Consider the following 24,288-nt stretch of genomic DNA (forward strand, 5'->3'; position numbering starts at 1 on the left):
AGGGGGGACGCAGGGGAGAGTCAGCTTTTGGCTAGCCGCTAATGAATCCAGAGTACTAAGTGATTCGGTCACCTAATGAGGTCTAATAAAAAGTGCTTGTTTAGCAGGGGCTACTTTCTCCACCCCTCCTCCCCGCCAACTCTACCTCATTGCATCTGCTGGGCTGAATCTTGTCCCGTTTGGCTATCGGGTTACAGCCCGGTGCAGCCAAGTACTGCTCTACATTAGTGCCGTAGGAGAGCTGTGAAAGGGGAGTATCGTATGCTGTAATATGGAAATTCCTCTGTAATGCGTAGGCCTACGGTATTATGTGAGTACTTAATTCATTTAGCTGAGTAAAGTTTACTGCTCTGCCAGGACGAGGCGGAAAGGGGGAATGTGGGCTGGGGGACAGGGGGTAAGTAGCGGGGAGGGGATCTGTAGCAGTGTTCCATACAGGGTCAGACCAGGGGATACAGTTTCACCTGTTCGGGGAACAAACCATTACCAGTGACCGCTGTGGGCCCCTGGCCGGAGGGCCCCCGCTAAGGTGGAACAGTGTTGGTATAAAGGCTACACGTCTTTCTCTCTCTCTCCACCCTGACCTATCCCACCACAGTGATTTGTGACTCCTGACACTTTAATTAATTGGAAAACATAAGTCAGGACCCGAGAGCTTAAGTAGGTCCATTAACACTCTGCAGGAGTAATGCTATGTAATGTGGTGCCAGGACAGTCACCTAGCTTGATCAAAAGAGAACGGCCAGTAATTTTGTTCATGGAGAATTATCCATGAACATAACACTGTAATGGTTGATTTGGTGAGAATTAACACATTGCTTTCTAATTTACTGCTCAATTACCGACATTTGTCTAGCCACTTCAAATGTACAAATGTATCTATTTAGCAACAGAGATATGGAGTGCCTTGCCCTTTTATTTAAAGATTTGTAAGGAAAGGGGAAAGGGAAAGGGGAATACCTAGTCAGTTTTACAACTGAATGCCTTCAAGTGAAATGTGTCTTCCGCATTTAACCCAACCCCTCTGAATCAGAGAGGTGCGGGGGGTTGCCTTAATCGACATCCACGTCTTCGGTGTCCTGGGAACAGTGGTTTAACAGCTCAGGGCAAAAGGATAGGGACTATTAAAACATTCTGATTCTTATACCTGACCTATAGTCTTCTCTGTGTTTCAAGAGATTAAGTAATTGATACATCACATTTGTAAATGTTTTGTACATATTATTTGATATATTCTTGCTACAGCCTCTCTGGCCAATATCAATAGAGATTTGTTATCCGATCAATTTCATTTTTATCCAACAAAGTGTCCAATGGAACTACTGTAAATGAATCATAACGCAGCTGCCGAGATATGGAAAATGGGGAGCCAACTTCGGACTTCAACATGTTTAAAACAAAAAAAGTTGTGAGGGAAAGCTGCTAAAATCATCTCTCCGATTTGATACCCTGGGCTATATAGGACAGAATTATTAATTTGGGAAGTGGGCCTGCTAAATCTATCATTCCGTTATTCTAAGAGGAATTTAAAGAACATTTGCAGCCTGCAATTCGGGAGTGCGTTTTAGCAGTTGAACTTCAGTTTATCATCCATTTTGAGAAGGGGAAGAGTTACTGTGTGTACTGTGTATCCAACTGGAACGTTTACACTGCCACCTTATGGACATTTGAATAACAGCAAGCACTGTGAACTTCTTAGAAATTAAAGTGAATGATTGTGTATACTGCACTGCATCAAAAAGTATTAACTGTCCTTGGAGGAATTTGTTATATTGTCATTTTAGATTGAAAATAATTCTACAGTAATTCTACAGTACTGGCATGATGGGAGTCACGCATTTGTCATATTTTTGTAGGAACAGCTCTTAAGCTGGTTTAATGTGGAAGCTATGATGACTGCAATCCATGCCATGTGCCCAAGGCCACACCTCAGAGTTGTGGGTCATTTCAGACAGACTTTCCCCTATGTCTCTTCAATCTCCACCATGACTAAATCCACTGTAAGTGCTCAGTTGTAGAACTTGTCTGGAGAAGACATTTACATGTTAGTCATTTAGCAGACGCTTTCATTCAAAGTGACTTAGAGTGGAAGATGCCCTTCTGGTGTTAATAGTATGGCTCTTACTGTTTCTTCCCCCTCTCTCGTACACCTTGCCCCCCCATCCTTCTAGGTTTAGTCTTGCCAAACTCATGGATCTACCCATGGATCTGTAGGTTGTATCACACAATGTCTATGGTAAGAGACAACCAGGCTTGCTTTTGTGGGGCAGTGTGTGTCAGGGTCTTTTGTCAATTGTCTCATGACAGATCCACAACCACACGTTTCATGTAGATTTGTAGAGATTGTTCAAAAAAAGCTTTGATGCCGGTCCACTCCAGACAGACAGTGAAGCTGACTGTGGGGCTTGGTGGTCTGCTGTGTGGGGTCTGACCAGTGGGCAGTGCCAGCAGGAGATCCAGACGCCTTGGAGGTCCTGATCTTTACTGTCTGAAAGGGAGAGACAGGGGGTAGACAGAGAAAGAAAGGCTGTGAAATGACCGGGCTAGGAGGATAAAAGTCTGCCCGGTGCCTATGCCAAACCACACAAAGCCTGCTGATTCATATGTGGTCTGTAGAGTCTATAGCGTAACAGCCAGTAAAGGTTATAGGAGAAGAACCAGTGGTGGGGCTGCGACACACAGAGAAACTGAGTGCCTCAGGATTCTTACTGTCTCGGTCTGTGTACTGCTACGTTTGTACACTAGAGGGAAGCCTATATCCTAAACTGAGACAACTTGATAGTTCTTGCCTGGTATTCAATCCCTTGCCTCCATCCCTCCCTCCCTCCTTCCCTCCTCTCTCTCGCTCTCTCTCGCTCTCTTTCTCTTTCTCTTTCTCCCTTCTTCAATCTCCCTTGCTCTCTCTCTCTTTCTCTCTCCATCTCTCTCTCGCCCTCGCTCTCTTTCTCTTTCTTTCTCTTTCTTTCTTTCTGTCTGTCTATGTCTCTCTCACTCATTGACACACATACACTCCCACACAAACACACACACTCTCTCTCTCCTCTCTCTCGCCTCTCTGTGATTAATGAGATTAATGTGATTAATGAGAGGTGTATTGATTCAGGACGCATCGCCATCGTCCTTTCTCCATGCTACCTCCCTGACGGGGGCGAACAGGAACAGGGTTTGATTGAGGTGCATGCATATGGACGAAAGGCACAGGCATACGGAATGGAGGCGTCTTTCTGTACCTTTCTCCTCTCCTCTTGTCTCTTTCAGTCTCCTTCTCCCCCTTCTCCTCCTGGCCACATGCCTTATGACAAAAAAAAGGGTAGAAAGGCTACGATTTGTGAGGCCTGTTTGTAAGTGTGTGAGTGTATGCGTGTGGGTGTGTGTGTGAGAGAGTTAATGCATCCACGTGCGTGTGTGTTTGAGTCACCTCGGTTTAATCCACAGGACCAGTGAGAGAGGTTCTGGTTTTCTTCCAGCCTGTAAAACAGCATTAGAAACTTCTGGGATTTGTTGGGAGCAGCATGGGGGGGAAACATTTCACTGGCGCACACCACAGAAATACTTTAATGTGAATCACATCAAACACCTTCCACAGGCATCCTGCAGCCCGTGTCTCTGGGTCCATGAGGTGAACTGGCTGACCACTCCATGAATCATCCAATGGTGTGATAAATATACATTTTGAGTGACAGCGGGTGTGCTGACACCAACCAAAGTCCAGTAAACGAGTATCAAAAGTCACAAGCAGGAGTAGAGTTAAAGGCTAATAGCTTCACTTTCATTTGGGAGTTTTTAAGGAGCCAAACAGGGGTGTATAAGTTAACATTGGCATATATGGTTGTCTTGTCTATTGTTCGCCCTTGATACATGGTTTTACGCACAGTCATAAAACTGTCCCATAACTCTGGGATATTCATGGTTCCATCCTTGGCCTGAGTGTAAAGTGTGGGTCTCCCCAGACAGCAAGATAAGTGAGAAGTCTGGTCCCAGGTCTCAACCATAACAATCACATTGTCTAATCCTACACTAACACTGTGTGTTACCATGGAACGAGTTAGTCCAGACCCCCAACAGCTCCATGACCCTACTCTGTTAAAACAAAACTTCTGATTGGCCAGGCAGCTATCTCAGTGCTATATCACTCTGTTTACTAATGGTCATGGTACGGAGAGGAGTTTATAATAAGCGATTGCTCATCTCAACATTACGACGTGTTGAGAACCAAGGTGAAAAATGACACTTTTATTGCCCCTCGCATTGTCTCGCTCTCCATCTTTCCCTGCTTTGCCCTATCCTGTCCTAACAATGTCCTGTAGAGAGAGAGAGAGAGAGAGAGAGAGAGAGTTAAGAAGAGTATATGGAGTTGTGGGGGGGTACGGGTTGTATAGGAATTGGTGAGGGGTAGGGGCTTAATCTTGACAATTTAAATGCAGAGATGCAGCTGTGTCTGATAAACACACATGAATCAGTTGTGGGGTGGGCACTGGCGTTACCACAGTGACAATCAAGGAGGAAGGTTAAAGAAAAAGATCCGTTTTGTTCTTTATTCTATATAAATCAGTTGCCATGAGAGTCAGACAGAAAGACATCCCTGACTAGAAAGACTGTTAGGGACAGTTAGAAAATTACTGGGGTGGGTGGTCCAAAGTAGGGGAGGGTTGTTTTTTATTTTTTTGCTTTGTTTTTTCATTGGGCACAGGGGAGGGTTGTGCATTTTTTTTCTATGGTTTATATTCACTCTTTCGTAGGTTTTATTATATCACCACAAAAGGTGAATTTGTCTCACAGTATCTGTTAGAGAGCAGACTGAACCAGGTTTTCCTCTAGGATTTTGCCTGTGCTTACAGCTCTATTCCATTTATTCTTATCCTGAAATACTCCCCAGTCTTTGCCGATGACAAGCATACCCATAACATGATGCAGCCACCACCATGCATGAAAAAATTAGGAGTGGTACTCAGTGATGTGTTGTATTGGATTTGCCCCAAACATAATGCTTTGTATTCAGGACAAAAAGTTAATTTCTTTTCACTCTGTCATTTAACTTAATATAGTGGAGAGACTACAATATTGTTGATCCACCCTCAGTTTTCTCATGTCACAACCATTAAACTGTAACTGTTTTAAAATCACCATTGGCCTCATGGTGAAATCCCTGTCAGTTTCCTTCCTCTCCGGCAACTGAGTTAGGAAGGATGCCTATATTTGTAGTGACTTGGTGTATTAATACACTATCCAAAGCCTAATTAATCATTTCACCATACTCAAAGGGATATTCAGAATCTGCTTTTTTTATCTGCCAATCAGTGCATTTCTTTGTGAGGCATTGAAAAACGCCCCTGATTTTTGTGGTTGAATCTGTGCTTGAAATTCACTACTTGATTTAGGGACCTTACAGATAATTGTATGTGTGGGGTACAGAGATGGGGTAGTTATTCAAAAATCATGTTAATAAGCACTATTATTGAACACAGAATGAGTCCATGCAACTTATTATGTGATTTGTTAAGCACATTTTGTGCTTATTTAGTCTTGCCATTGCCTGAACTTATTTAGTCTTGCCATAACAAAGGGGTTGAATACTTATTGACTCAAGACATTTCAGCTTTAAATGTTTTATTAATTTCTAAAATGTTCCACAAACAAAATTCCACTTTGACATTATGGGGTTTTGTGTGTATGTAACAGTACAACTTTAGTCCGTCCCCTCGCCCCGGGCGCAAACTAGGAACCCTCTGCACACATCAACAACAGTCACCCACGAAGCATCGTTACCCATCGCTCCACAAAGGCCGCGGCCCTTGCAGAGCAAGGGGAACCACTACTTCAAGGTCTCAGAGCAAGTGACGTCACCAATTGAAAGGCTATTAGCGCGCACCACCGCTAACTAGCTAGCCATTTCACATCCGTTACATGTAGATCAGTAACCACGTTTCCGTACAACCATTTCATGCGGATGAATTACCTGACACATGATGGGCTGATGGAAACATGAAATGCAGTACAATTTTATAAATGCCGACAAACAATTTGTTCGTTCGACGCGGTGGGATCTTTTTTTGTGTCGGTAAAATTAATTATGCGAGAAAGGGCGGTGGAAACACCTTTATGCACAATATATTGATATAATAACCATCATATTGATGTAAACTTGGAGTCACGCAAAGATATGTTGTGTGCACCTCCCACTACAACTCGGGAAAATATGCTGTTTATTAGGCTACAGATTAAATAAATGATGATGAACTTCACAGGGTGGTCAATGTGCAAGGTGATGAGCTTGATTCTCCTTTCCAATAAATATCCAGGGTCTTATTCTGGTGACATTATCAAATCAAATCAAATGTATTTATATAGCCCTTCTTACATCAGCTGATATCTCAAAGTGCTGTACAGAAACCCAGCCTAAAACCCCAAACAGCAAGCAATGCAGGTGTAGAAAGGCCAAAACCTAGGAAGAAACCTAGAGAGGAACCAAGCTATGAGGGGTGGCCAGTCCTCTTCTGGCTGTGCCGAGTGGAGATTATAACAGAACATGGCCAAGATGTTCAAATGTTCATAAATGACCAGCATGGTCAAATAATAATAATCACAGTAGTTGTCGAGGGTGCAGCAAGTCAGCACCTCAGGAGTAAATGTCAGTTGGCTTTTCATAGCCGATCATTAAGAGTATCTCTACCGCTCCTGCTGTCTCTAGAGAGTTGAAAACAGCAGGTCTGGGACAGGTAGCACATCCGGTGAACAGGTCAGGGTTCCATAGCCGCAGGCAGAACAGTTGAAACTGGAGCAGCAGCACGGCCAGGTGGACTGGGGACAGCAAGGAGTCATCATGCCAGGTAGTCCTGAGGCATGGTCCTAGGGCTCAGGTCCTCCGAGAGAGAGAAAGAAAGAGAGAAAGAGAGAATTAGAGAGAGCATACTTAAATTCACACAGGACACCGGATAAGACAGGAGAAGTACTCCAGATATAACAAACTGACCCTATCCCCCCGACACATAAACTACTGCAGCATAAATACTGGAGGCTGAGACAGGAGGGGTCAGGAGACACTGTGGCCCCATCCGATGATACCCCCGGACAGGGCCAAACAGGTTAGCAGTAAAACCTTGAAATCAGCCCTTGCCTTAACAGGAAGCCTAGCACTGGAGGCTAGCACTGGAGTAATATGATCAAATATGTTGGTTCTAGTCAGGATTCTAGCAGCCGTATTTAGCACTAACTGAAGTTTATTTAGTGCTTTATCCGGGTAGCCGGAAAGTAGAGCATTGCAGTAGTCTAACCTAGAAGTAACAAAAGCATGGATAAATTTTTCTGCATCATTTTTGGACAGAATGTTTCTGATTTTTGCAATGTTACGTAGATGGAAAAAAGCTGTCCTTGAAACAGTCTTGATATGTTCGTCAAAAGAGAGATCAGGGTCCAGAGTAACGCCGAGGTCCTTCACAGTTTTATTTGAGACGACATTACAACCACCAAGATTAATTGTCAGATTCAACAGAATATCTCTTTGTTTCTTGGGACCTAGAACAAGCATCTCTGTTTTGTCCGAGTTTAAAAGTAGAACATTTGCAGCAATCCACTTCCTTATGTCTGAAACACAGGCTTCTAGCAAGGGCAATTCTGGGGCTTCACGATGTTTCATTGAAATGTACAGCTGTGAGTCATCCGCATAGCAGTGAAAGTTAACGTTATGTTTTCGAATGACATCCCCAAGAGGTAAAATATATAGTGAAAACAGTAGTGGTCCTAAAACGGAACCTTGAGGAACACCGAAATGTACAGTTGATTTGTCAGAGGACAAACCATTCACAGAGACAAACTGATATCTTTCCAACAGATAAGATCTAAACCAGGCCAGAACTTGTCCGTGTAGACCAATTTGGGTTTCCAATCTCTCCAAAAGAATGTGGTGATCGATGGAATCAAAGGCAGCACTAAGGTCTAGGAGCACGAGGACATGCAGAGCCTCAGTCTGACGCCATTAAAAGGCAATTTACCACCTTCACAAGTGCAGTCTCAGTGCTATGATGGGGTCTAAAACCAGACTGAAGCATTTCGTATACATTGTTTGTCTTCAGAAAGGCAGTGAGTTGCCAGCTTTTTCAAAACATTTTGAGAGGAATGGAAGATTCGATATAGGCCGATAGTTTTTTATATTTTCTGGGTCAAGGTTTGGCTTTTTCAAGAGAGGCTTTATTACTGCCACTTTTAGTGAGTTTGGTACACATCCGGTGGATAGAGAGCCGTTTATTATGTTCAACATAGGAGGGCCAAGCACAAGAAGCAGCTCTTTCAGTAGTTTAGTTGGAATAGGGTCCAGTATGCAGCTTGAAGGTTTAGAGGCCATGATTATTTTCATCATTGTGTCAAGAGATATAGTACGAAAACACTTAATTGTCTCTCTTGATCCTAGGTCCTGGCAGAGTTGTGCAGACTCAGGGCAGCTGAGCTTTGGAGGAATACACAGATTTAAAGAGGAGTCCGTAATTTGCTTTCTAATGATCATGATCTTTTCCTCAAAGAAGTTCATGAATATATTACTGCTGAAGTGAAAGCCATCCTCACTTGGGGAATGCTGCTTTTTAGTTAGCTTTGCGACATTATCAAAAATAAATTTCGGATTGTTCTTATTTTCCTCAATTAAGTTGGAGAAATAGGATGATCGAGCAGCAGTGAGGGCTCTTCGATACTGCACGGTACTGTCTTTCCAAGCTAGTCGGAAGACTTCCAGTTTGGTGTGGCGCCATTTCCGTTCCAATTTTCTGGAAGCTTGCTTCAGAGCTCAGGTATTTTCTGTATACCAGGGAGCTAGTTTCTTATGACAAATGTTTTTAGTTTTTAGGGGTGCAACTGCATCTAGGGTATTGCCCAAGGTTAAATTGAGTTCCTCAGTTAGGTGGTTAACTGATTTTTGTCCTCTAACGTCCTTGGGTAGGCAGAGGGAGTCTGGAAGGGCATCAAGGAATCTTTGTGTTGTCTGAGAATTTATAGCACGACTTTTGATGCTCCTTGGTTGGGGTCTGAGCAGATTATATGTTGCGTGATGCTCCTTGTTTGGGTGTCTGAGCAGATTATTTGTTGCGATTGCAAACGTAATAAAATGGTGGTCCGATAGTCCAGGATTATGAGGAAAAACATTAAGATCTACAACATTTATTCCATGGGACAAAACTAGGTCGAGAGTTTGACTGTGACAGTGAGTAGGTCCAGAGACATGTTGGACAAAACCTACTGAGTTGATGATGGCTCCGAAAGCCTTTTGGAGTGGGTCTGTGGACTTTTCCATGTGAATATTAAAATCACCAAAATGACTACAAGGTCCGATAGGAATTCAGGGAACTCAGTGAGGAACGCTGTATATGGCCCAGGAGGCCTGTAAACAGTAGCTATAAAAAGTGATTGAGTAGGCTGCATAGATTTCATGACGTCATTGTTTTGGGGTGTAAATTGAAATTTGCTATTGTAAATGTTAGCAACACCTTTGCGGGATGCACGGGGGATATGGTCACTAGTGTAACCAGGAGGTGAAGCTTCATTTAACACAGTAAATTCATCAGGCTTAAGCCATGTTTCAGTCAGGCCAATCACATCAAGATTATGATCCGTGATTAGTTCATTGACTATAACTGCCTTTGAAGTGAGGGATCTAACATTAAGTAACCCTATTTTGAGATGTAAGGTATCACGATCTCTTTCAATAATGGCAGGAATGGAGGAGGTCTTTATCCTAGTGAGATTGCTAAGGCGAACACCGCCATGTTTAGTTTTGCCCAACCTATGTCGAGGCACAGACACGGTCTCAATGGGGATAGCTGAGCTGACTACACTGACTGTGCTAGTGGTAGACTCCACTAAGCTGGCAGGCTGGCTAACAGCCTGCTGCCTGGCCTGCACCCTATTTCATTGTGGAGCTAGAGGAATTAGAGCCCTGTCTATGTTGGTAGATAAGATGAGAGCACCCCTCCAGCTAGGACGGAGTCCGTCACTCCTCAGCAGGCCAGGCTTGGTCCTGTTTGTGGGTGAGTCCCAGAAAGAGGGCCAATTATCTACAAATTCTATCTTTTGGGAGGGGCAGAAAACAATTCTCAACCAGCGATTGAGTTGTGAGACTCAAAAAAAAGACAAAAAAATTAAAACTTCAGCGTGCATAACTATTCACCCCACCAAAGTCAATACTGTGTAGAGCCACTTTTTGCAGCAATTACAGCTGCAAGTCTCTTGGGGTATGTCTCTATAAGCTTGGCACATCTAGCCTATGGGACTTTTGCCCATTCTTCAAGGCAAAAGTGATCCAGCTCCTTCAAGTTGGATGGGTTCCGCTGGTGTACAGCAATCTTTAAGTCATACCACAGATATTCAATTGGATTGAGATCTGGGCTTTGACTAGGCCATTCTAAGACATTTAAATGTTTCCCCTTAAACCCCTCGAGTGTTGCTTTAGCAGTATGCTTAGGGTCATTGTCCTGCTGGAAGGTGAACCTCCGTCCCAGTCTCAAATCTCTGGAAGACTGAAACAAATCAAAATAAAATAAAATAAAATAAAATAAAATTTTATTTTATTTGTCACATACACATGGTTAGCAGATGTTAATGCGAGTGTAGCGAAATGCTTGTGCTTCTAGTTCCGACAATGCAGTAATAACCAACAAGTAATCTAACCTAACAATTCCACAACTACTACCTTATACACACAAGTGTAAAGGGATAAAGAATATGTACATAAAGATATATGAATGAGTGATGGTACAGAACGGCATAGGCAAGATGCAGTAGATGGTATAGAGTACAGTATATACATATGAGATGAGTAATGTAGGGTATGTAAACATAAAGTGGCATAGTTTAAAGTGGCTAGTGATACATGTATTACATAAAGATGGCAAGATGCAGTAGATGATATAGAGTACAGTATATACATATACATATGAGATGAGTAATGTAGGGTATGTAAACATTATATTAAGTGGCATTGTTTAAAGTGGCTAGTGATACATTTTTACATAATTTCCATCAATTCCCATTATTAAAGTGGCTGGAGTTGAGTCAGTATGTTGGCAGCGGCCACTAAATGTTAGTGGTGGCTGTTTAACAGTCTGATGGCCTTGAGATAGAAGCTGTTTTTCAGTCTCTCGGTCCCTGCTTTGATGCACCTGTACTGACCTCGCCTTCTGGATGAACCTCACTACCCTCTGGAAAGCCTTACGGTTGTGGGCGGAGCAGTTGCCGTACCAGGCGGTGATACAGCCCGACAGGATGCTCTCGATTGTGCATCTGTAGAAGTTTGTGAGTGCTTTTGGTGACAAGCCGAATTTCTTCAGCCTCCTGAGGTTGAAGAGGCGCTGCTGCGCCTTCTTCACAACGCTGTCTGTGTGGGTGGACCAATTCAGTTTGTCCGTGATGTGTACACCGAGGAACTTAAAACTTTCCACCTTCTCCACTACTGACCCGTCGATGTGGATAGGGGGGTGCTCCCTCTGCTGTTTCCTGAAGTCCACAATCATCTCCTTTGTTTTGTTGACGTTGAGTGTGAGGTTATTTTCCTGACACCACACTCCGAGGGCCCTCACCTCCTCCCTGTAGGCCGTCTCGTCGTTGTTGGTAATCAAGCCTACCACTGTAGTGTCATCCGCAAACTTGATGATTGAGTTGGAGGCGTGCATGGCCGCGCAGTCGTGGGTGAACAGGGAGTACAGGAGAGGGCTCAGAACGCACCCTTGTGGGGCCCCAGTGTTGAGGATCAGCGGGGTGGAGATGTAGTTACCTACCCTCACCACCTGGGGGCGGCCCGTCAGGAAGTCCAGGACCCAGTTGCACAGGGCGGGGTCGAGACCCAGGGTCTCGAGCTTGATGACGAGTTTGGAGAGTACTATGGTGTTAAATTCTGAGCTGTAGTCGATGAACAGCATTCTCACATAGGTATTCCTCTTGTCCAGATGGGTTAGGGCAGTGTGCAGTGTGGTTGCGATTGCGTCGTCTGTGGACCTATTGGGTCGGTAAGCAAATTGGAGTGGGTCTAGGGTGTCCGGTAGGGTGGAGGTGATATGGTCCTTGACTAGTCTCTCAAAGCACTTCATGATGACGGAAGTGAGTGCTACGGGGCGGTAGTCGTTTAGCTCAGTTACCTTAGCTTTCTTGGGAACAGGAACAATGGTGGCCCTCTTGAAGCATGTGGGAACAGCAGATTGGGATAAGGATTGATTGAATATGTCCGTAAACACACCAGCCAGCTGGTCTTCGCATGCTCTGAGGACGCGGCTGGGAATGCCGTCTGGGCCTGCAGCCTTGCGAGGGTTAACACGTTTAAATGTTTTACTCACCTCGGCTGCAGTGAAGGAGAGCCCGCAGGTTTTGGTAGCGGGCCGTGTCAGTGGCACTGTATTGTCCTCAAAGCGAGCAAAAAAGTTATTTAGCCTGTCTGGGAGCAAGACATCCTGGTCCGCGACGGGGATGGTTTTCTTTTTGTAATCCGTGATTGACTGTAGACCCTGCCACATACCTCTTGTGTCTGAGCTGTTGAATTGCGACTATTTTGTCTCTGTACTGGGACTTAGCTTGTTTGATTGCCTTGCGGAGAGAATAGCTACACTGTTTGTATTCGGTCATGTTTCCGGTCAACTTGCCCTGGTTAAAAGCAGTGGTTCGCGCTTTCAGTTTCACGCGAATGCTGCCGTCAATCCACGGTTTCTGGTTTGGGAATGTTTTAATCGTTGCTGTGGGTACGACATCGTCAATGCACTTTCTAATGAACTCGCTCACCGAATCAGCATATTCGTCAATGTTGTTGTTGGACGCAATGCGGAACATATTCCAATCCGCGTGATCGAAGCAGTCTTGAAGCGTGGAATCAGATTGGTCGGACCAGCGTTGAACAGACCTGAGCACGGGAGCTTGTTGTTTTAGTTTCTGTTTGTAGGCTGGAAGCAACAAAATGGAGTCGTGGTCAGCTTTTCCGAAAGGAGGGCGGGGGAGGGCCTTATATGCGTCGCGGAAGTTAGTATAACAATGATCCAAGGTTTTACCAGCCCTGGTAGCACAATCGATATGCTGATAGAATTTAGGGAGTTTTGTTTTTAGATTAGCCTTGTTAAAATCCCCAGCTACGATGAATGCAGCCTCAGGGTGTGTGGTTTCCAGTTTACAAAGAGTCAGATAAAGTTCATTCAGGGCCATCGATGTGTCTGCTTGGGGGGGAATATATACGGCTGTGATTATAATCGAAGAGAATTCCCTTGGTAGATAATGCGGTCGACATTTGATTGTGAGGAGTTCTAGATCAGGTGAACAGAATGACTTAAGTTCCTGTATGTTGTTATGATCACACCACGTCTCGTTAATCATAAGGCATACACCCCCGCCCCTCTTCTTACCAGAAAGATGTATGTTTCTGTCTGCGCGATGCGTGAAGAAACCAGCTGGCTGCATCGACTCCGTTAGCGTCTCTTGAGTTAGCCATGTTTCCGTGAAGCAGAGAACGTTACAATCCCTGATGTCTCTCTGGAATGTTACCCGTGTTCGGATTTCATCAACCTTATTGTCAAGAGACTGGACATTGGCGAGTAGTATGCTAGGGAGTGGAGCGCGATGTGCCCGTCTCCGAAGCCTGACCAGGAGACCGCTACGTTTGTCCCTTTTACGGCGTCGCATAGGGTCGCAAGCTGGGATCAGATCCATTGTATTGGGTGGAAGGCAAAACACTGGATCCGTTTCGGGAAAGTCATATTCCTGGTTGGAACGATGGTGAGTTGACGTTAATCTTATATTCAGTAGTTCCTCCCGACTGTATGTAATGAAACCTAAGATTACCTGGGGTACCAATGTAAGGAATAACACATAAAAAAACAAAATACTGCATATTTTCCAAGGAACGCGAAGCGAGGCGGCCATCTCGGTCGGCGCCGAAAATTGAGAGGTTTCCCTCCAGAATTTCCCTGTATTTAGAGCCATCCATCATTCCTTCAATTCGGACCAGTTTCCCAGTCCCTGCTGATGAAAAACATGGTGTTCTCGGGGTGATGAGAGGTGTTGGGTTTGCGCCAGACATAGCATTTTCCTTGGTGGCCAAAAAGCTCAATTTTAGTCCCATATGACCAGAGTACCTTCTTCCATATGTTTGGGGAGTCTCCCAGATGCCTTTTGGCAAACACCAAACGTGTTTCCTTATTTCTTTCTTTAAGCAATGGCTTTTTCCTGGCCACTCTTCCATAAAGCCCAGCTCTGTGGAGCGTGCGGCTTAAAGTGGTACTATGGACAGATACTCTAATCTCCGCTGTGGAGCTTTGCAGCTCCTTCAGGGTTATCTTTAGTCTCTTTGTTGCCTCTCTGATTAGTGCCCTCCTTGACTGGTCCGTGAGTTTTGGTAGGCAGCCGTCTCTTGGCAGGTTTGTTGTGGTGCCATATTCTTTCCATTTTTTAATAATGGATTTAATGGTGCTCCATGGGATGTTCAAAGTTTCAGATATTTTTTTATAACCCAACCCTGATCTGTACTTTCCACAACTTTGTCCCTGACCTGTTTGGAGAGCTCCTTGGTCTCCATGGTGCCACTTGCTTGGTGGTGCCCCTTGCTTAGTGGTGTTGCAGACTCTGGGACCTTTCAGAACAGGTGTATATATACTGGGATCATGTGACAGATCATGTAACACTTAGATTGCACACAGGTGGAATTGATTTAACTAATTGTGTGACTTCTGAAGGTAATTGGTTGCACCAGATCTTATTTAGGGGCTTCATAGCAAAGGGGGTGAATACATATGCACACACCACTTTTCCGTTTTGTATTTCTTAGAATTTTTTTTAACAAGTTTTTTTTTCCTCTTTTCACTTCACCAATTTGGACTATTTTATGTATGTGTAACGGCAGCCTTCCCTCTCTTCACTAGAAGAGAGAGTGTAGCAGGGATCGGACCAACACGCAGCGTAGCCAGTGCTCAACATGTTTAATTAAACGAAACAGTGAACACTTATAACGATACAAAATAACAAAAAGTGGCAAACCGATACAGTCCTAGCTGGTGCAGACAAAACACAAAGACAGGAAACAACCACCCACAATCCCCAACACAAAACAAGCCACCTATATATGATTCTCAATCAGGGACAACGATAGACAGCTGCCTCTGATTGAGAACCATATTAGGCTGGACACAGAAACAGACAAACTAGACACACAACATAGAATTCCCACCCAGCTCACGTCCTGACCAACACTAAACAAGCAAAACACATAAGAACTATGGTCAGGACGTGACAGTATGTCCATTACATGAAATCCAAATAAAAATCTTTTTAAATTACAGGTTGTAATGCAACAAAATAGGGACAACGCCAAGGGGGGTGAATACTTTTGCAAGGCACTGTACACGTGATTAGTAGATGTTATTGCGGGTGTAGCGAAATGCTTGTGCTTCTAGCTCCAACAGTGCAGTAATATCTATCAAGTAATATCTAACAAATTGCACAACATATTCCCAATACACACAAATCTAAGTAAGAATGAATTAAGACTATATACATATGGACGAGCGATGTCAGAACGGAACGGACAAAGATACAGTAGAATAGTATAGAAAACAGTAAATGTATGTCACGATCGTCGTCAGGGTGGAAATGACAGGGCCAAGGTGCCAAGGTGAGCGTACATTTCTTTTAATGTTATAAATGTCGCCAACAAAACAAGAAATATCAAAAACGAACGTGACGCTGACTAGGGCTATACAGGCCACTAACACAGACAACTACCCACAACTAAGGTGGAAAAACAGGCTGCCTAAGCATGATTCCCAATCAGAGACAACGATAGACAGCTGTCCCTGATTGAGAACCATACCCTGCCAAAACATAGAAACAGAAAACATAGAAATAAAGAAACTAGAATGCCCACCCTAGTGTGACAATATACATATAAGATGAGTAATAACCACTTTTAAAATGTGTCAAAAGCTGGCTAATGTGTGAACAGTAGAACCATTTTTGTGTGTATCTCTGTAATGTGTCTGTATGTAATTGTATATGTATATGTATTTATGTAAAAATGATGGACCACAATGGAAATAAGTCTCCAACTTTATTGTGCAATCCCAGTCACTTCTAAAAATCTTTGTATTGTGTGTATATATGCAGATATTTCTTACTGACAAATGAAATCAATCATTCAATTAAAACGGTGCAGCGGTCATTTGATGAATGGAAACAGACATATGTTACAAAACACCAAAACGTTTAATGACATTCAGAGATTGTCAAGCCAAGACTTCGATACTGGGTAGGCTTACAAGGTAGGTAGAAATGTATTTTCGAGTTTGTCGAGTTTGACATAGTCTGTGTATTGTGGTGTTGAAAACGCAAACCGTGATAATGAAGTCGATATGCATTGTTTACTGGTTGTGTTGGCACAGAAACCTGTTGGTGGAAAATTGGTTGCATACTGTATATTTATATTTGGTTGCATATTGTATATTTAATGTAATTATAAATATGATAAATCTGATTTCCCCCGAGCTGATCATTGTCTGCAGCCAGCTCTGATCGTAGTGTAGGCCTAACGAAACAGGCAGGGAGAGTGAGCTCCGTGGTGTTCGGCGAACCCTCAACCTTCTGGCCCGTAGCCCTGCTTGGCATCGACTGTGCCACAAAAGCATGCTGAAGTGACAAAGTCGATATCAACGTTTATAAATACATACTGTATGTTGTTATTTGTGGTCGTAAACATTATTTAGAGTTAATTCTATGATGGGGAGGGTGTGCAATTTTTCTTCCAAAATGTTTACCGGTCCCTTAGAGTAACATAAAGACAGGCCCTCAGAAGAGATCAGAGGATGTATGTATCAAATGTCTCATAGTAGGAGTGCTGATAGAGGATCCGGTCCCCCCTGTCCATGTAAAATTATTAATTGAGATCAGCACTTCTACTCTGAGGTGCTTGATACGTACGGCCCCAGGTCATGTGGCATAGGCTACTGGTGTACTGCCAGTGATAGGAGGTGAGCACACATAGGAGGAACACTATTCAGTGCATTCAGAAAGAATGTACATCCCTTCACTTTTTCCACATTTTGTCATGTTACAGCCTTATTCTTAAATTGATTAAAAAATATATACATAAATCCTCATCAATCTAAACACAATACCCCACAATGACAAAGAAAACAGGTATTTTTTTCAATGTATTTTTAAAAATAAAAAACAAAAATATTTTATTTACATAAGTATTCAGACCCTTTGCAATGAGACTCACAATTTAGCTCAGGTGCATCCTGTTTCCATTGATCATCCATGAGATGTTTCTACAACTTGATTGGAGTCCACCTGTGGTAAATTCAATTGATTGGACATGATTTGGAAAGGCACACACGTGTCTATATAAGGTCCACAGTTGATAGTGTATGTCAGAGCAAAAACCAAACCATGAGGTCGAAGTAATTGCCCGTAGAGCTCTGAGACAGGATTGTGTCGAGGCACAGATCTGGGGAAGGGTACCAAACATGTATCCAGCATTGAAGGTCCCCAACAACACTGTGGCCAGTGGCCTCCATCATTCTTAAATGGAAGAAGTTTTTAACCACCAAGACTCTTCCTAGAGCTGGCTGCCCGGACAAACAGAGCAAATGGGGGAGAAGGGCCTTGGTCAGGGAGGTGACCAAGAACCTGATCGTCATTCTGACAGAGCTCCAGAATTCCTCTGTGGAGATAGGAGAACCTTCAGGAAGGACAACCATCTCTGCAGCAACCATCTACCAATCAGGCCTTTATGGTAGAGTGGGTAGGCGAAAGTCATTCCTCAGTAAAAGACACATGACAGCCCACTTGGAGTTTGCCAAAAGGCACCTAAAGGACTCCCAGACGATGAGAAACAAGATTCTCTTGTCTGATAAAACCAAGATTGAACTCTTTGGCCTGAATGCCAAGCGTCACGTCTGGAGGAAGCCTGGCACCATCCCTTCGATGAAGCATGGTGGTGGCAGCATCATGCTGTGGGGATGTTTTTCAGCAGCAGTGACTGGGAAACTAGTCAGGATCAAGGGAAGATGAACAGAGCAAAGTACAGAGAGATCTTTGATGAAAATCTGCTCCAGAGCGCTCAGGACCTCAGACTGGGGTGAAGGTTCACCTTCCAACAGGACAATGACCCTAAGCACACAGCCAAGACAATGCAGGACTGGCTTCAGGATACGTTTCTGTATGTCCTTGAGTGGCCCAGCCAGAACCCAGACTTGAACCCGATCAAAAATCTCTGGAGAGAACTGAAAATAGCTGTGCAGCGATGCTCCCCATCCAACCTGACAGAGCTTGAGAGGATCTTTAGAGAAGAATGTGAGAAACTCCCCAAATACAAGTGTGCCAAGCATGTAGCGTCATACCCAAGAAAACTCAAGGCTGTAATTGCTGCCAAAGGTGCTTCAACAAAGTACTGAGTAAAGGGTCTGAATACTTATGTAAATGTGATATTTCTGTTTTTTATTGTAATAAATTAAAATTCTAAAAACCTGTTTTTGCTTTGTCATCATGGGGTATTGTGTGTAGATTGATGAGGGGGGAAAAACAATTGATTCCATTTTAGAATAAAGCTGTAACGTAACAAAATATGGAAAAAGTCACCCTTTCTGTATGTACTGTATATACAAAAAGTATGTGGACACCCCTTCAAATTAGTGTTTTCAGCTATTTCAGCCACACTCGTTTTTCTGACAGGTGTATAAAATTTAGCATACAGCCATGCAATCTCCATAGACAAACATTGGCAGTAGAATGGCCTTTCTGAAGAGCTCAGTGACTTTCAATGTGGCACCATTATAGGATGCCACCTTTCCAACAAGTCAGTTCATCAGTGGAGTGATGAATAACACTTCACCATCTGGCAGTCCAATGGATGAATCTGGGTTTGGCGGATGCAAGGAGAACATTACCTGATCCAACGCACAGTGCCAACTGTAAAGTTTGGTGGAGGAGGATTAATGTTCTGGGGCTGTTTTTCATGGTTCAGGCTAGGCCCCTTAGTTCCAGTGAAGAGATATCTTAATGCTACATTATACAGTGACATTGTAGACCAGTGGTACTCAACTCTTACCCTACGAGGTCTGGAGCCTGCTGGTTTTCTGTTCTACCTGATAATTAATTGCACACACCTGGTGTACCAGGTTTAAATCCGACCTTTCGTCAACTCAAATCAAATCAAATTGTATTGGTCACATACACATGGTTAGCAGATGTTATTGCGAATGTAGCAAAATGCTTGTGCTTCTATTTCCAACAGTGCAGTAATATCTAACAAGTAATCTAACAATTCCATAGCGACTACCTAATACACACTAATCTTAGTAAAGAGAAGGAATAACAATATAAATATCCAAATATATGGATGACTGATGACCGAGCAGCATAGGCAAGATGCAATAGATGGTATAAAAATACATTTTATACATATGGGATGAGTAATGAAAGACATGCAAACATTATTAAAGTGGCATTATTAAAGTAACTAGTGATCTACAGTGGGGCAAAAAAAGTATTTAGTCAGCCACCAATTGTGCAAGTTCTCCCACTTAAAAAGATGAGAGAGGCCTGTAATTTTCATCATAGGTACACTTCAACTATGACAGACAAAATGAGAAAAAAAATTCCAGAAAATCACATTGTAGGATTTTTTATGAATTTATTTGCAAATTATGGTGGAAAATAAGTATTTGGTCAATAACAAAAGTTTATCTCAATACTTTGTTATATACCCTTTGTTGGCAATGACAGAGGTCAAACATTTTCTGTAAGTCTTCACAAGGTTTTCACACACTGTTGCTGGTATTTTGGCCCATTCCTCCATGCAGATCTCCTCTAGAGCAGTGATGTTTTGGGGCTGTTGCTGGGCAACACAGACTTTCAACTCCCTCCAAAGATTTTCTATGGGGTTGAGATCTGGAGACTGGCTAGGCCACTCCAGGACCTTGAAATGCTTCTTACAAAGCCACTCCTTCGTTGCCCGGGCGGTGTGTTTGGGATCATTGTCATGCTGAAAGACCCAGCCACGTTTCATCTTCAATGCCCTTGCTGATGGAAGGAGGTTTTCACTCAAAATCTCATGATACATGGCCCCATTCATTCTGTCCTTTACACGGATCAGTCGTCCTGGTCCCTTTGCAGAAAAACAGCCCCAAAGCATGATGTTTCCACCCCCATGCTTCACAGTAGGTATGGTGTTCTTTGGATGCAACTCAGCATTCTTTGTCCTCCAAACAAGACGAGTTGAGTTTTTACCAAAAAGTTCTATTTTGGTTTCATCTGACCATATGACATTCTCCCAATCTTCTTCTGGATCATCCAAATGCTCTCTAGCAAACTTCAGACGGGCCTGGACATGTACTGGCTTAAGCAGGGGGACACGTCTGGCACTGCAGGATTTGAGTCCCTGGCGGCGTAGTGTGTTACTGATGGTAGAATTTTGTTACTTTGGTCCCAGCTCTCTGCAGGTCATTCACTAGGTCCCCCCGTGTGGTTCTGGGATTTTTGCTCACCGTTCTTGTGATCATTTTGACCCCACGGGGTGAGATCTTGCGTGGAGCCCCAGATCGAGGGAGATTATCAGTGGTCTTGTATGTCTTCCATTTCCTAATAATTGCTCCCACAGTTGATTTCTTCAAACCAAGCTGCTTACCTATTGCAGATTCAGTCTTCCCAGCCTGGTGCAGGTCTACAATTTTGTTTCTGGTGTCCCTTGACAGCTCTTTGGTCTTGGCCATAGTGGAGTTTGGAGTGTGACTGTTTGAGGTTGTGGACAGGTGTCTTTTATACTGATAACAAGTTCAAACAGGTGCCATTAATACAGGTAACGAGTGGAGAACAGAGGAGCCTCTTAAAGAAGAAGTTACAGGTCAGTGAGAGCCAGAAATCTTGCTTGTTTGTAGGTGACCAAATACTTATTTTCCACCATAATTTGCAAATAAATTCATAAAAAATCCTACAATGTGATTTTCTGGATTTTTTTCCTCATTTTGTCTGTCATAGTTGAAGTGTACCTATGATGAAAATTACAGGCCTCTCTCATCTTTTTAAGTGGGAGAACTTGCACAATTGGTGGCTGACTAAATACTTTTTTGCCCCACTGTATTTATTAAAGTGGCCAATGATTTCAAGTCTCTGTGTTAGTGACGGCTGTTTAACAGTCTGATGGCCTTGAGATAGAAGCTATTTTTCAGTCTCTCGGTCCCTGCTTTGATGCACCTGTACTGACCTCGCCTTCTGGATGGTAACGGGGTGAACAGGTAGAGGCTTGGGTGGTTGTTGTCCTTGATGATCTTTTCGGCCTTCCTGTGACAACGGGTGCTGTAGGTGTCCTGGAGGGAAGGTCGTTTGCCCACGGTGATCCGTTGTGCAGACCGCACCACCCTCTGTAGAGCCCTGCGGTTGTGGGCAGTGCAGTTGCCGTCCAGGCGGTGATACAGCCAGACAGGATGCTCTCAACTGTGCATCTTTAAAAGTGTGTAAGGGTTTTAGGTGACAAGCCAAATTTCTTCAGCCTCCTGAGGTTGAAGAGGCGCTGTTGCGCCTTCTTCACCATACTGTCTGTGTGGGTGGACCATTTCAGTTTGTCCGTGATGTGTAGGCCAAGGAACTTAACACTTTCCACATTCTCTACTGCTCTCCCGTCAATAGGGATTGGGGGGTGAGTGAGAGGTTGTTTTCCTGACACCACACTCCGAGTGCCCTCACCTCCTCCCTATAGGCTGTCTCGTCATTGTTGGTGATCAAGACTAATACTGTTGTGTCATCTGCAAACTTGATGATTGAGTTGGAGGCGTGCATGGCCACGCAGTCATGGGTAAACAGGGAGTACAGGAGGGGGCTGAGCACGCACCCTTGTTTGGCCCCAGTGTTGAGGATCAGCAAAATGGAGATGTTGTTTCCTACCTTCACCACCTGGGGGCAACCCAGGGCCTCAAGCTTAATGATGAGCTTGGTGTTGAATGCTGAGCTGTAAACAATGAACAGCATTCTTACATAGGTATTCCTCTTGTACAGATGGGATAGGGCAGTGTGCAGTGTGATGGCGATTGCATCGTCAATGGACCTATTGGGGCGGTATGCCAATTGAAGTGGGTCTAGGGTGGCAGGTAAGGTGGACGTGATATGATGCTTGACTAGTCTCTCCAAGCACTTCATGATGACTTAAGTGTGTGCTATGGGGCAATAGTCATTTAGTACAGTTACCTTTAACTTCCTGGGTACAGGAACAATGGTGGCCATCTTGAAGCATGTGGGGACAGCAGACTGGGATAGGGAGAGATTGTGTATGTCCATAAACACACCAACCATCTGGTCTGTGCATGCTCTGAGAACATAGAGAACCTAGGGATGCTGTCTGGGCCGGGCAGCCTTGCGAGGGTTAACATGTTTAAATGTCTTACTCACGTCGGCCATGGTGAAGGACAGAGAGAGCCCGCAGTTCTTGGTAGCGGTCTGCACTGTATTATCCTCAAAACGGGCAAAGAAGGTGTTAACCTCTCTTGGGTACGTGAGACGTTAGCGTCCCACCTCCTCAACAGCCAGTGAAACTGCTGGGCGCCAAATTCAAATACAGAAATACTCATTATAAAAATTCAGAAAACAAAACATATTTTACATAGGTTTAAAGATGAACTTCTTGTGAATCCAACCACCGTGACAGATTTAAAAAATGCTTTACGGCGAAAGCATACCTTACAATTTTTTGAGAACATAGCCCACTAGACAATTCATTACAAACAGTAACCAGCCAAGTAGAACAGTTACACAAGTCAGATATAGAGATAAAATGAATCCCTTACCTTTGATGATCTTCATATGGTTGCACTCAGCAGACATTCATTTACTCAATAAATGTTCCTTTTGTTCGATAAAGTCTCTTTATATCCAAAAACCTCAGTTTTGTTCGCATGTTTTCTTCAGTAATCCACAGGCTCAAACGCAGTCAAAACAGGAAGACCAAAAAATCTAAATTGTATCCGTAAAGTTCATAGAAACATGTTAAACGATGTTTATATTCAACCCTCAGGTTGTTTTTAGCCTAAATAATCGATAATATTTCAACCGGACAATAACGTCGTCAATTTAAAAGGTAAACAAGAAACAAAGCTCTGTGACACTTTAGGGTCCACTCATTCAGACTGCTCTTACTTCTTCATTTTTCAGAATACAAGCCTGAAACAATTTTTTAAAGACTGTTGACATCTAGTGGAAGGCATAGACACTGCAATTTGAGTCCTAAGTCAATGGATACTGTAATGGCATTGAATAGAAAACTACAAAACCAACAACAACAAAAATACTTCCTGAATGAATTTTTCTCAGGTTTTCGCCTGCCAAATCAGTTCTGTTATACTCACAGACACTATTTTAACTTCTTGAGAATACAGGGGGTGCTATTTTCCCATTAGCATAATTTGCTCTACAGATTAAACTGCCTCTTATTCAATTATTGCTCTTACTATATGCATATAAATAATACCATTGGAAAGAAAACAATCTCTAGTTTCTAAAACCGTTTCAATTTTGTCTCTGAGTGATACAGAAGTCATTTGACAGCACTTTCCATGACCAAGAAGAAAAAAGCAAGATGTGTATGCCAGCTTCAACGCTCTGCCTATATATGGTCGTGCCCCCTATGACCCGAAACACACCTCATTGGCCTTCCTCTGGGTGTCAAGAGGACGTCAGAGGAAAAATATCTTGTTTATCTGGGACTGACGTGAAATGAGAGCTAATTCTTTGGCGTGACCGACAACTTCCGGTTGTCTAAATCGTGCGACTTGTAGCTGCGATTGTCTTCTGTTGTGCGGCCATTATGGATGAAAACTATCTCCGTCTCGAAGTTTGTTTGATACATGTGACCAGATCATCGTAATGTATGTTTTTTCAATATAGTTTAATCAGATTATTTGAATTTTTTCGGGAGTTTTGTGGTGTTCCGTTGTCTGAATTTATTTACGTTTGAGAGATCCGTGCCACTCGACCGGTACCTGTGCTAAATGGAGTGGGAAAGGAACAATTCTGAACGGAACCAACGACTCATCTTGACAAAGGACACTTTGATCAACATTCTGATGAAAGATCAGCCATAGTAAGACCCAATTTACGATGTTATATCATATCTGTTGTGCATGTGAACTGGCCGTGGGCGCCTAGCCGAATCTGCCTGGTATAGCTATGCTAATTTAGCGCTACATTTTGTTTTCGTTATAAAACATTTCATAAATCTGAAATATTATTTGGATTCACCAGATGTTGGGCTTTCAATATCTGTACGCTGTGTATTTTTCTGAAATGTTTTAAGAT

At 43.3% G+C, this 24,288-nt stretch overlaps 1 protein-coding gene across 2 annotated transcripts in view; it reads right to left on the reverse strand.

Moving 5' to 3' along the window:
* Window positions 1–976: 976 nt before the first annotated feature.
* The window catches only part of LOC139583205 (dual specificity protein phosphatase 10-like), a 58,423-nt gene continuing 35,111 nt past the window's right edge, over window positions 977–24,288 (reverse strand). Inside the window, exons 5-7 of one of the 2 annotated variants that reach the window (XR_011676507.1) lie at window positions 3,419–3,468; window positions 3,231–3,292; window positions 977–2,488 (exon numbers count right to left, since the gene is read on the reverse strand). The gene's annotated coding sequence lies outside the window, so the exon portion shown is untranslated. Of the gene's footprint in view, window positions 2,489–3,230; window positions 3,293–3,418; window positions 3,469–5,590; window positions 6,861–24,288 lie in introns of those variants that run through there. The other variant, XR_011676508.1, reaches the window with a different exon arrangement.

This window comes from Salvelinus alpinus, chromosome 8, assembly GCF_045679555.1.
Source record: "Salvelinus alpinus chromosome 8, SLU_Salpinus.1, whole genome shotgun sequence".
Taxonomy (NCBI): domain Eukaryota; kingdom Metazoa; phylum Chordata; class Actinopteri; order Salmoniformes; family Salmonidae; genus Salvelinus; species Salvelinus alpinus.